This window comes from Bison bison, unplaced genomic scaffold, assembly GCF_000754665.1.
Source record: "Bison bison bison isolate TAMUID 2011002044 unplaced genomic scaffold, Bison_UMD1.0 scf7180017864458, whole genome shotgun sequence".
Classification (NCBI taxonomy): Eukaryota; Metazoa; Chordata; class Mammalia; order Artiodactyla; family Bovidae; genus Bison; species Bison bison.
The window spans coordinates 4061722-4075467 of NW_011495020.1; positions in this window are offsets into that span (position 1 = coordinate 4061722).

A 13746-nucleotide genomic window follows, 5' to 3' on the forward strand; every position below is an offset into this window, starting at 1 on the left:
AAAGTAATGTCTCTGCTTTTGAATATGCTATCTAGGTTGGTCATAACTTTCCTTCCAAGGAGTAAGCATCTTTTAATTTCATGGCTGCAGTCACCATCTGCAGTGATTTTGGAGCCCAGAAAAATAAAGTCTGACACTGTTTCCACTGTTTGCCCATCTATTTCCCATGAAGTGATGGGACCGGATGCCATGATCTTCATTTTCTGAATGTTGAGCTTTAAGCCCACTTTCTCACTCTCCTCTTTCATTAGTCCCCTATTGCTGCTATAACAAATGACCAAAAATGTAATGACTTAGAACAATTCAAAGTTATTACTTTACAGTTCTGGAAATCAGAAGATTAAAATGGGTGGTCAGGAGGCTCTAGAAGAAAATATGTTTCTTAATCTAGAAAAATGGTATAGATGACCTAATTTGCAAATCAGAAATAGAGACACAGACATAGAAAACAAATATATAGGTAACAAGGAGGGAAAGGTGGGGTGGGAGAAATTGGGAGATTGGGATTGGCACATATATACTTTAGATATCATATATAAAATAGATAACTAATGAGAACATACTGCATAGCTCAGGGAGCTATGCTAAATGCACTGTGGTGACTTGAATGGGAAGGAAATCCAAAAGGGAGAAAATATATGTATATATATGGCTGATTCATTTTGCTATACAGTAGGAAGTAACACAATGTTGTAAAACTATACTCCAAAAAAATTAATTTAAAAAGAAAATATGTTTCTTGCCCTTTTCAGCATCTAGAGGCTGCCCACCATCCTTGGCTCACAGCCTCACATCACCCCAATCTCTGCTACCATAGTCACACGCAGCTTTTTTGAATCCCCTACCTTCCTCTTTCCCTTACAAAGACCTGTGTGATTCCACTGGGTCCACCCCAGATAAATCAAGAGAATTTCCCCAACTTAAGATCCTTGCCTTAATCACCTCTGCAAGACCCACTCTGCCTTATAAAGTTAGCATTTTCACAGGTTCCAGGAGTTAGGATGGGGCTACCTTTGAGGGACCATTATTCTACATACCATGGAGGACTAAGCATGGAAGACACCGAGTTGTCTCTGCAGAGTTCCCCACTCCTTAGTCAGTGTTTACACATTCGGTCTGATCCTCAATGTTACCTAACTTCTCTGAGGGTCAGTTTCCATGTATGTCAAAGAGGAATGCCCACTCTGTATGTTACCAGGTTATCTGGGGAATAACACATGTAGTTGGCTTGTAAAATGTTTAGCAAGTTTTAGATTAAAAATGCTACATAAAATGAACAAATCATAATTTAACTGCCTCACAAGTCAATTAATAGACTCAAACTGCTTTGATCTCCTTGGATAAAAGGCATTCTTCTGACGCCAAGTATATGTTGGTGTTGTGCCTTTGTCCTCACTTGCAGCCATATATCAAAAGCACACTTTAGTTCATTTCTTCTCTTTGAGATAAATGATCTAATTTTCTACCCCTGTGGTTTTCCTGAATGTCTCCCTCCCCCAAAGCCTTCCAGTGGGAGCAGAGTAGCTCATTTTCTTTGTCGGGTGTTCTGTGGGTGGATGGATATGGCCTCTTTGACTAGTCTCTTTCTCTCCCTTTGTTCTTTCGCCTCCTCTGACTTGGTTTTCTGCTGGGTAGTTGTGACTTTGCCACCTCTCTTTTGAGCCTCATCAAGGGCTGCTCTGTCCTGATCCATAAGTTTCTTTCTAGTTTCACAGTCTCCTGGGGAAATGGAGTCCATGTGGGTTGTTCACCTGCTGAGTCTTAACTCATACACATGCCATATTTTTTTATTCTAGTTACAGGGATCATGCAGCGATTGTACTTCCATGGACTCCCATATGAAAATGGAAAAGAAGCCACTGTGTGTCCTTCAGCATCCCTTATGCATTGCCTTTGCTGTCTGCAGGTGGGCAGAGATATATACCTCATATACCCAGGAAAGAAGGTACAGGTGACTCCACCTTTGATGTCGACCTGCCCCAGAAACCAAGACCTGCAGAGAAGCAAACCTCCATTTACTTTAAAAAAAAAAAAAGTTGCATCACATTTTTTAATGTCTAAAAAGACACAATTGCATTTAGAATAATGTGATGTTCCCCTTTATCTCCTTCCCAGGAAAAATAGTTATGTGGATGTATCAGTCACCATTTAGATAGTTCAGACAGAGGAAATTTAATACAAAAAATTGACAACAGTAATAAAAAACAGTGACTAAGGGGAAAGTGGCATTACCTAGAGATTGGCAATTGCAGAAAGTAGCCATTACTCCCGTAGTTGGAGGAGTGAGGAGTGAATGTGATGTCACCCAGAGTCCATCAGCACACATTCCCTGCTAAGGTTGCACCCAATGGCTGTGCCATTACATTAGTTATGTATTGCTATTGTGTAAAAACTTACCTCAAAATGTAATGGCTTGAAACAATACACATTTACTATCTCACAGTTTCTGTGGGTCAGGAATCTACCATGGGTTAGCTGAGTCCTTTCTCTACTCCAGGGTTTCTTTAGAAAATGTCAAGGTGTCAGGTTATACTCATCTGAAGTTTCAAATGAAGAAGGATACACTTTCAGGCGAGCTTCCCAAGTAGCTCAGTGGTAAAGAATCCACCTGCCAAGCAGGAGACACGTGTTCGATCCCTGGGTCAGGGAGATTCCCCTGGAGAAGGAAATGGCAACCCACTCCAATATTCTTGCCTGGAAAATCCCATGGACAGAGGAGCCTGGCAGGCTACAGTCCATAGGGTCCCAAAAGAGTCAGACCCTACTTAGTGACTAAACAACAACACCACCACTTTCAGCCTCATGTGGATATCAGCAGGATTCAGTTCCTTATAGGCTGATGGACCTCAGTTCCTTGCTGGCCATTGGTCAGAGCTCACCTCAGTTCCTCGCCATGTGGGTCTCATAAACAGGGTGGCTTGCTTCATAAAAGTATGAAAGCTGAGGGACTTCCCTGGTGGTCCGGCGGTTAAGAATCAGTGCTTCCACTGCGAAGGGCATGGGCTCTATTCCTGGTCATCAGGAAACTAAAATCCTATATGCCATGCAATGTGGCCCAAAAAAAAAATCATTCAAGCTGAGAAGACAACAGAGCAACAGAGAGAGTCTTCTAGGAAGACAGCAGTAGTCAAAATCTTTTGCAACAAATCACAGAAGTGGTATCCCTCAACACTTCAATACTGGTCAGCAGCAAGTGACTTTAGGGGAGAAGATTACACAAGGCCATGAATACTGAAGCAAGAGGCCACTTTGGAGGATCTTGATCCCGGCTGCTTAGCAAGGAATCCAGGAGCCCAGGCTCCTAATAATGATGCTAAAATCACTCCAATGCTATGGGAGCTCCAGCATGGCACCACCCACTGCTACCACCATCACAGCCAAATGGTCTTTCCTTCCTACGACTTTCCAATCTCCCACACATGCTTAGATTGACAAACCCTACCTAGAGTCCAGCTACCAACGGAGTCTAGAAGAGTTTTCAGCAGCTTGCAATTCAAAGGAGAGGAAATAAGGACAGGAATAGGACAAACAACAGACAATAACCAGCATAATAGGAAAAAGTTGTTTCCAGTCATGTCCTGACTCTCTACCTTCTCCTGGTCGTCAAAGCTTAGCTCTGTTCCCTGTCCTTCTCTGCTCAGAACTCTCACTTTTGCCAAGTAGCATTGGATAATAGCAGTAAGTTTTTAAGGTGATTCAGTTCAACAAAGTCTATTACCAGGATGCTATGTTTCAAGCATGCTAGGGGCTAAGAGATGCAAAGACAAAAAATAAATAGTTCCTGCCCTTGAAGAGTATGCAGTTATGCCAGGGACACAGATGTCTATAAAACAAAGTGATAAGTGCTACACTACTGGGACATTCTGACAGAGTGATTGACAAACCATTCAGATCTGTCCGATTGGCTGCAGGTTATCTGCACTCTTGGTTCTTGCCGGAGGAAAAAATGCAACCTTGAACTCTCAGTCATAAAATCCTTATCAAGTACACTTACGATAAATAATTTATGGAAGTTTACCTAAAAGACAAACAGCTTATCTATTACTTTAGATAGCCTAAAATTTACTATTTATGTACATAGAAGCATAATTCAGTTTGAAGAAAAATCTATGAAGAACTAAACCATGAGCCACAGTCTTGTTTTCATACCTCAGTGAAGCAGCTTTTACTTGATTGTGCTTTGATGTCTCATCGTCTGTCAAGATTGAGCAACATTTTTTGCTGACTGGAGTTAAATTCACAACCAGTGTAGGCATGTTGAAACTGTCCTCATCTACATCACACTGCACTCATTTTCTTAGGACCTCATGGAGAAGTTCTCAGATCTCAGATTCAGGAAGTGCTTTTTCAGAACAGCTCATTTGTTTTTGTCTTACAGACACAGAAAAATTCTATAATTCATTGTGTTTCCATTTTTGCTTTAGCTGCCAGGAGCTTAGGTCCAATTCTGCAGTCCTCTTGAACAACTGTACCAGAGTGGGTGGCAGGCATTTATTTTGCTGTTCTTGTTTCCCCTTGACCCCAAGTTCTCCTTTATCCTTTTGTAGGTATGTTGCCAATCTATCTCAAATTCTCTACAGACTGAGTTTCATGTTAATTACAAATAAATTGTACAGGTATATGTAAGGTGCTGTTTCTACTTAGGAAGAATGATCAAGAAAATCATAGGAAGAAGTGATACTTGATCTAAGCCTTGGAAAATTATCCCAGGCCAAGAGAATAATATGAGCAAAGGACTTAGAGGCATAAAGATGCACATGGGTCTATAAGACCAGATATAGAAGAAGGGAGGGAATAATACTTACATGTTTCTTTTTCCTAGGAATGTATTATCCCTCCCAGTGAGGAGCGCACTTAGCCTATTGAAATGCATCTTTAAACTCGTGGGTCCTTTAGGAGTGACTCTACTGAGAGTGGTTTCTATCAAGAGAAAAAAAATGTATTTTTTTAATCAAGTAAGCATTTTTTACTTATTTATTCAAATTACAAGGACTTTCCAAACTGTCCAGAGATTGGCTAACCTAGACACTGCCACAGCCTGTCCCTGAGTGGGCATAGTCATGCTAAAATCAGAAAACCCATCCTCCGAAGTCCAGGTCACAGCCTTCAGCTCCTGCAAAGTCATCTCTCACCCCACCTTAGCCTGTAGTAAGGGCAAAAAGAGCTCCAGAGGATCTCTTTGGAGGACAGAAGATTTTAGACATGCAGGGTAAGGGGCTGCTGTGTTGTTCGCTATCCAGAAAACTTTAAGGAACTTATTTTCCCCTTGCTAGTCCTCATTTCTTCCTTTCAATTCAGATGTCTGAGACCCTATGTTTTTAGCTGATCTCATTATTCTATAATAACACTGCCTATCATGACAACCTGTGATATTCATTGATTTTTCCAATCTATAAACTATCTACACACATCACTATAGACTCCCAGTAGCTAGAGATGACTTTAAAAATGAGTCATTCACCATGCTTCAGGCAGGAAATTAAGGCTTGTAATGTTGAGATATGAATAATTTTAGTACCTTTCATTACTTTGATTTCTTTTTTTCTGGTAAACACTACAATTATTTAGGCAGCTAAAAATGTCATGTTAAAATGTCAGTAAATACAGTAACAAATCTAACTGTTAAGTGAGTCCCCCACTAAGGCATCAGGCAAACAGCAATTTGCAGGAATCACATGTGAAAAACAGGGGGCTATTTGAGGATTTGGGGCGATTTCCAGTCTGAAAAGTAGCCTATTTAAGAAGAAAGAACCATCTCCAGGAAGGCATTAATAGGGCAATGGTTTTTTGTTAGTTAAGTAAATTTCAAGGTTTTAAGTATTGCCTTATAGAAGTACCAAAGAAGGAAAATGGGGTTAGGTCTAATTGTGGTTTTACCATTAGCTTTAATGGAGAGCTTTACACCAGCCTGGGAGCCAAAATGAGGGAATGTGTCATGTGGGGACCACATAGGGTATTCAGAAGGAAATATGTCTATTATGCCCAAGAGAGTCTGGTGCTGGCTAAACGAGCATCCCTCTGAATGCAAGCAAAGCCCTGGCCTGGAAAAGCATTGGCAGCAAAAAAGGAAACTAATGCCTTCCATGCACAAGCAAGAAATAACAAAAGAGCTCTGCCATGAGACTTCTAGCTCTGAGGTGCTCACATACACATCATTATTACTCCCATCTCACCTAGCCCAGACTGCCCCTCACACCACACCTTTATCCCACCACCTCCAACCATCATCTGTGCCCATGACATTGAACTAAGTACTCAGTAACTATCTCCAGATGGTCTTAAGACTTTGTCTTCCCTTATAGATTTATGTGTTCAGATTAGGTCTTTCTAGGTTATATGCTCTGAGATTAGTGCAATTTTCACTGGGCAACTAGCTATGTATAACCATTGTCTTGACTTTCCCCAGGTAACTTAGACTGAGAATGTAAATACTGAGAACATTTATTTTTTTCAAACCTACCTAAAAGGCTAAATTTCTCAACATATGAAAAACTTTCATAGTTCATAAAAAAATTCCCAACAGTTTTTGGAAAAGCAAATATATGAAGAGATATTCAACTGAAAAAGAAATACAAGAATCTTTAAAACATGAGAGGGTGTTCAACTCTCTCAAAATGAAAGAAAAACAAGTTAGAACAATGAAACACTGTTTTTTTGCCTGGTAGAAAACACTGGGGGGTTTTTTTGCCTGTTTTTTAACCTGGTAGAAAAAGATTAGAAATTTTATTATATACATATACACATATATATATGAACACAATGAAGTTGCTCAGTCATGTCCGACTCTTTGTGATCCCATGGACTGTAGCCTATCAGGCTCCTCCATCCATGGAATTTTCCAGGCAAGAGTACTGGAGTGGGTTGCCATTCCCTTCTCCAGGGGATCTTCCTAATTCAGGGATCAAACCCAGGTCCCCTTCATTGCAGGCAGACGCTTTACCATCTGAGCTACCAGGGAGGCCCCTATATATATAGAGAGAGAGAGAGAGAGAGAAAGGCAGAGAGGAAACCAGAAGTTTCATGAATTATTGATAGAAATATACTTGTTATAATCCCACTGTAGGGCAATTAGGTATAATAACTATTGAATTTCAAATCCATATATACTTTGACCCTTTACTTTCACATTTAAGAATTTATCCTTCAAAACTGCTATATTACATGAAAGTAAAAATAGGTTGCTAGGATACTTAGTGGAATATCATCATAATAACAAAATCAGAAGCTGCCAGGCTCCTCTGTCCACGAAATTCTTCTGGCAAGAACGTGGAGTGGGTAGGCATTCCCTCCTCCAGGTGATCTTCCCATCTAGGAATCAAACCTGCATTGCAGGCAGATTCTTTACCATCTGAGCCACCAGGGAAGCCCTAGCAAAAACAGCATACACCACAAATGACAACCAACATTTGGAAACCTCCAAATGTCCAAGATTCTACCCAGTTATTAAAAGGAATGAGGTAGATCTCTTCCAAAAGACATCCAATGTAGGTTGTTATGTGAAAAAAAAGGCTTGACAATGTCACAAACAACACCCTGTTATTTGTCCCCAGTACAAAGACCACCTCTAACTTTGTCATGTATGGATGTGAGAGTTGGACTATAAAGAAAGCTGAGAGCAGAAGAATTGATGCTTTTGAACTGTGGTGTTGGGAGAAGACTCGTGAGAGTCCCTTGGACTGCAAGGAGATCCAACCAGTCCATCTTAAAGGATATCAGTCCTGGATGTTCATTCATAGGACTGATGTTGAAGCTGAAACTCCAATACTTTGGCCACATGATGCGAAGAGCTGACTCATTTGAAAAGACCCTGATGGTGGGAAAGATTGAGAGCAGGAGGAGAAGGGGATGACAGAAGATGAGATGGTTGGATGACATCACCGACTCAATGGACATGGGTTTGGGTGAACTCCGGGAGTTGGTGATGGACAGGGAGGCCTGGCGTGCTGCAGTTCATGGGGTTGCAAAGAGTTGGACACGACTGAGCAAATGAAACTGAACTTTGGGCTCAGAACTCTTTGATGCAGTTGAAGAATCCCACCTCCAGGCAGCATGTCAAGGCAGTACAGATAATATCTGGATATTTGTTAAAGATTAAAGAGCAAGTAAAACTCCTCAGGAAAGTATCTATCTCTTGGTGTCCTCAAATTTCCATCTTACTGTGCTGAAAATATACCAAAGTCTAATTTTTCCCAGAGAGATAAGACTGCCTAAATTTGGCAGGCCCTACAACAGTGTCTTATTTCCATAATAAAAAATTAAGATAAGCTTCAATGAAATTAAATTAAACATAGAAATCTAACTAATGTGTTAGTATAGATAAACAACAAAACACTAATTATGAATAGTTTTCCAATACATTTAAGTAAAGATAGTTTAAAGCAACTGTCTTTCACAAAACTTCAACTCTTTCCTCTCATTGCATAGTAAAAATTTTCCCTTGCTTTAAGAAAAAGCTTGAACTTTCCTTCACTAAAATTCAGATAGCTTGTCCATAGTCCCCCTGGGTACTAGCTTAGGGCAGCAGCTCTCAGAGTTTATTGATTTGTTGCTAGCAAATTGGAAGGTTAAAGGTGTGACTTCCCTGTGTTGCTAGTTGGTGATCAGGTCTCACTGGGGTCTCTCAAATGGGAGAATTGCTTCCCGCTAATCTCAGGCAGCTGCACTGCATCCACATCCATTTCCTCACTCATCTTAAACAGAATGAACACAGAGAAAGATTATGTTTCATTCTTCCACTGCATCTACATAAAACCCAACTGCGGTCCCTTTCTGATCAGCAAGATGTTACCTTGGCAACTACTTTGTACAGCTCTTACTCCTCCCTCCTTTGAAGCTCATCATTTGTGTAAAAGTTGTTTTGCCTCCTAATGACTAAGACAAAACATTAGGCAGCCTCACTGGTTCCCTGGTTCTTCCAGATAAATGTTATAAAATTGGCAGCTCAGGGGCCAAATTCAATATGTGGGCATGTTTGACCAAACAAAAATTTTGGTTTTGTTTGTAGTTTTTCTTTTAATGTAAGCCAAGATGTACAAACCAGAAGATTTGACATGAAAATCCAAATTTCCAGTTCTCTTTAAAATATTTAGACTTGAAAACCCTGGGCCCACTTTCTCAATGATCAGCGGTAGCTGAGTATTTTGCTTCACTCTTCTCAGCTCACTTCCCTTGATTAGACCACCTAGTAGGCATGTGGGTTGTGACCCCTGTTCTAGGATACACTCTCTTTAAACAATGAAAATATATAGAACTAAACAAAAGTTATTTCAAAGCAAAGATGTTTCTCCTTTTTCTAAATTTATTCTTAACTTTCAGTCACCATTCCTAACTAAAGCCAGCTCCTAATTAAAAACTGAGGTAATAACTCACATCTAATGATCAGCTAGGGTGGCAGTGAAGTCAGTAAAGAAGGCAGTGGTCCTCAAACTGCAGCATGTATTAGAATCGCCTGGAAAGTTTGTTAAAGCACAGATTTCTAGATCTGAGTTTCTGGTTCAGTAGATCTAGAATGGTGTGTGAGAATATGCATTTCTAACAAGTCCCAGTGATGCAGATATTCCTGATCTGGTGACCATACTTTGAGCATCACCAAGTTCTCATGAATCAAATATATCTGTAAACGTATAGTGGCCAAACACAATAAAAGTTTATTTCTCTTTCACTAAACAATCCAAAGCAAAATTTCTTTCATTCAGTGTTCAGGGACTCAAGTTACTTTAACCTTTTACATCTCTACTGCCCACTAGGACCATCTATACAGATAGAAAGGGGAAAGATATCCAGAAACCAAAACACTTTCTAAAAGCTTTGGCATAGAAGTGTTACATATCCCTTCCACTCACATCTCATTGGTGAAAACTAATGGTCATATCTAGATGCGTAAGATGCTGAGAAATATGGTCCCTGGCAGGACAGTCACTTCCTAATTCCACAAACTAGAAAGGAGACCACATTTTGTTGTGGACATCTCCACTGCAGCAGCCATAAATATGGCTTGCTCTTCCTCTGCTAACTTCCTTCCCCATTACCAGAAGGCTCTTCTCCCTTCCTGTTGTTCAGCCAAACCTCAACATCCTTCTGGTTATATTTCACTTCCACCAGAATTCCAAATAAAAAAAGTTCCAGTCTTTTATCTTGGTAAGTAGATAAAGTAACTTTCTTCCGAAGAGCTTATTGTTTCCTTGAGGATATTTATTATCATCATTATAACTTTAAAGAACAATGTTCATTCTTCTCCAGTTAATCAAAGGGAAATATAAGCTGTTTGCATTTTGAATGTTTTTGATTAAAGACTTGAGTCAAGTATCACATCAAATTATCTTTCCAAATAAACAGACAAAGGAAAAATGCCATGAAAAGTGCCCAAAATAATTAATAATGCAACATTATAACCTACCTACACTCCTTGTGGTGAATTAATTTTTCTGAAGTCATCACTAACTCCTGGGAGCTGGAGTGAGTTATAGAGGTGATCTGTGAGCTTCTAAAATCAATTAAAACCAAATAAAAATAAAACTATGAAAATAAAATGAGGAGAGGCTCCTTTACTGTTGCAAGTAGCACAAAACTGAGCACAGACTTAAGCAAAAACAGAATTTATTGTTTCACTTAAGATGAAAAGTCCAGAGGCATACTAAGCTTCAGTCACGGTTGAAAGCTGAGCTCAAGCTATATCATCAGGACTGTTTCTCTCCATCTCTCAGCTTCATGACTCTCCATCTCTCAACTTCATGACAAAGTGGAATGGAAGCAATGGTTGTAACTCTTATACTCTCTTAGGTGTCCAGCAGAAAAGATCAAGAGTTCCTCAATGAGGAAAACATCACTGCATTGCATTGGATCCGATTGGGCCATATGTTCACCTTGAAGCTTATTATAGCCAGGGGGAACTAACTGTGGGTCTCATGTATGAAATCAGTTTCACGTAATCCAAATTATGAGATGGAGAAGGTGGTTCTAAATAGGGGAATTAGGGTATAGATGCTGTTGGGCTTGGAGAAGTCTCAATACCCCACACTTGGAACTAATTGAAGGATCCAGGAGCTAGGTAGAGAGCTACAAAAATATCACCGTTATGATACATCTTCATATCTGTTAACCAAGTTGGCTTGCTAACTCCTGAATTAGATGGACCTGCCGCATCATAGACATTCATTCTCCCACTGCAGACTGCTCTTGTCAGATTTATGGCATGGAGCAGCAGAGAATGCTCTCTGCAAATTATAGGTGATGAAGAAAAATACAGAGAAGAGGGCTGAGTTTAATGTGCCTGGTCACTGTACCAAAACTCATCCATTGGGTAAGTCACTCTTTCTTCCTTGGAGCAAAGGGAGAAAGTGGGCACAGGGGGTAAAGAAGCTTGGATTATTACTCTGAAGAAGTTCCTACACACAACAATGGGGGAATGAGGAGTAAATGTCTCCTCCCAATATTTAACAAGAGTGAATGAATGGTGATAGCAAAAAGAGATGTCCACTACCAAAAAAAAAAAAAGGACTTATTCTTAAAAACACAGAGTGAAATATATACATCCAGATGGTTAGATTCCTAAACCTTTTTAGTTATAAAAGGATATTAATCCCACCTGCTATGGAAGCACCATAATACCCTTTAGATACTGTTCTTCACAATTGTTGTTATCTCTTATCTGATTTGGTGTTTATCTATAGATGAAAGTTAGTCAAGTATAAAAAGTGGACCTAATGTTGATGCCCTGGGACAAAGCAGGAATAAGCAACCAGAAAAATATGGTTGAAAACTTGAGAAAGTGATTCAAATAAGATCAAGATGAGATTCATATTAACCTGGATGTGATCCTAGAACATAAGATCCATGAAAACAGGCTCCTTGTCTGACCTGCTCACCACTGTATGTTTTCCCAGTATCTAGAATGGGGTTTCTGGCATTCAGCAGGTGCTCAATACACACTTGTGGAATGCGTGAACTGGCAAAGAGAATGATCTCAGGGGTGACTGTGTTTTGAATAGGAGGAAAACAGAATCTTGTTAGGGGTTATAGTGGCCATGAAAAAAGCAGTATCAGTTTGGATCTAAGACTGCATTTAACTAAAAGGATCCTACTACAATGCAAGCTAAGAATTACTGAGTTGAACTAGAACAGTGCAAGAATCATAGGAGCCAAAAAAATATCTGAAATTAAATGACAGAGGTCTTAGAAATAATCCTAATATATTACTTCTGACAATGGCTGCACATCTGAATCACCTGGGGAACTCTAAAAATTCCAATACCCAGGCCTCACTTGCAAAGATTCTGATCTACGCATCCATAATTTTCAATATTTCTCAGATGAATCTGACATGGGGTCAGAGCTGAGGACTACTGGTCTACCACTACCCTATCATCTTACAGAAGAGGGTGAGCTTGAAAGGTAAAAGATTCAGAATGTACCTCGATAGCCAAAGTTTAGATATACCTTAAAATCATAAATAGGAAATAAAATGTTCTTAATGTCAATCCTCATCCATTCTGAAATCTCTGAATCTCCCAAAATATTACCAGAACCAACTATTTTTGTATGTAGAAAAGGACCATCATTCCAGCCCAGTTCTTGTCCTAGAAGCCATGGGAGGCATTGACAAGTTTTTCAAGAGTGCATGTCATGATGAAAAGGTGGTTTCCAGAGACAGACCTGGCTAGGGTGGAAGGATGAATTCAAAGGAACAGATATAAAGACCAGGAAGTCATGCAGTTATCCAGGAATGCACGAGCCCTTGGTCATCTAACATGAGATGGAGATTGTGAACATGAGCAACACCATGGAAAGCTATCAACAGGGCTACAGGACTGATGGCCTAGGAAAATACAGGGTGAAAGTGAAGTGAAAGTGTTAGTTGCTCATTAGTGTCTGACTCTTTGCAACAACCCCATGAACTATATAGCCCACTAGGCTCCTCTGTCCATGGAATTCTCCAGGGAAGAATACTGGAGTGGGTGACCATTCCCTCCTCCAGAAGATCTTCCCCACCCAGGGATCACATCCATGTCTCCTGCATTGCAGGCAGATCCTTTACCCTCTGAGCCACCAGGGAAGCCCAAATACAGGGTGAGCCGGAGCCCAAAGCAACTGCAGGTCCAAGACGTTGACTTCATCCAGCTTTGCATCCTAAATGCTTGCCTGACCAGTAACTACCAAAGCCCCTTTGAAGGAGGGAAAAGAAGGGAATAAGGGAAGAGAGTACAAAGCCCTGGTGGGGCCCAAATCTACTTCATTTTGTCTGCCCAGGGTGCCATGCAGTTTTGTGAACAGAAAGTAGAGAGAAGGGACAATGATGGTTATCTCAAGAGAAGCCACTTCCTGGTCACTTGTGTCCAAAACACTGGGGCCCTCAGGGAGAGGGGTTTGGTGGACCTTGACTTGATTTATCACCATGTTTTAAAAATTAAGCACGCTAGCTGAGTTAACCTATCCACCTCAGACAAGACTCCCTCAAAAGTATTTTGCAAACCATCACCCAACCGGTGAAAATTTTGTTTTCAAAATTTCTCTTACGGGATCTGACTGTCCCTCCCACCCCTGAGGGGCTGTGGAGTGTGCTGCCTGTATTTACAGACGTGCCTACCTAGCAGCCTCATTTTACAGAGGCAGAAATCACTCCAAAAGGAAATGATGCCTTTGTGGAGGAACTTGTGTTAAGTGTTCTTTCCTAAAGCACAGGAAGGGTGGGGGTCTAAGTAACTAGCCCCAAGCCGACGCTGGTAGGGCTGGGTCCTGAAAGGAAGCGAT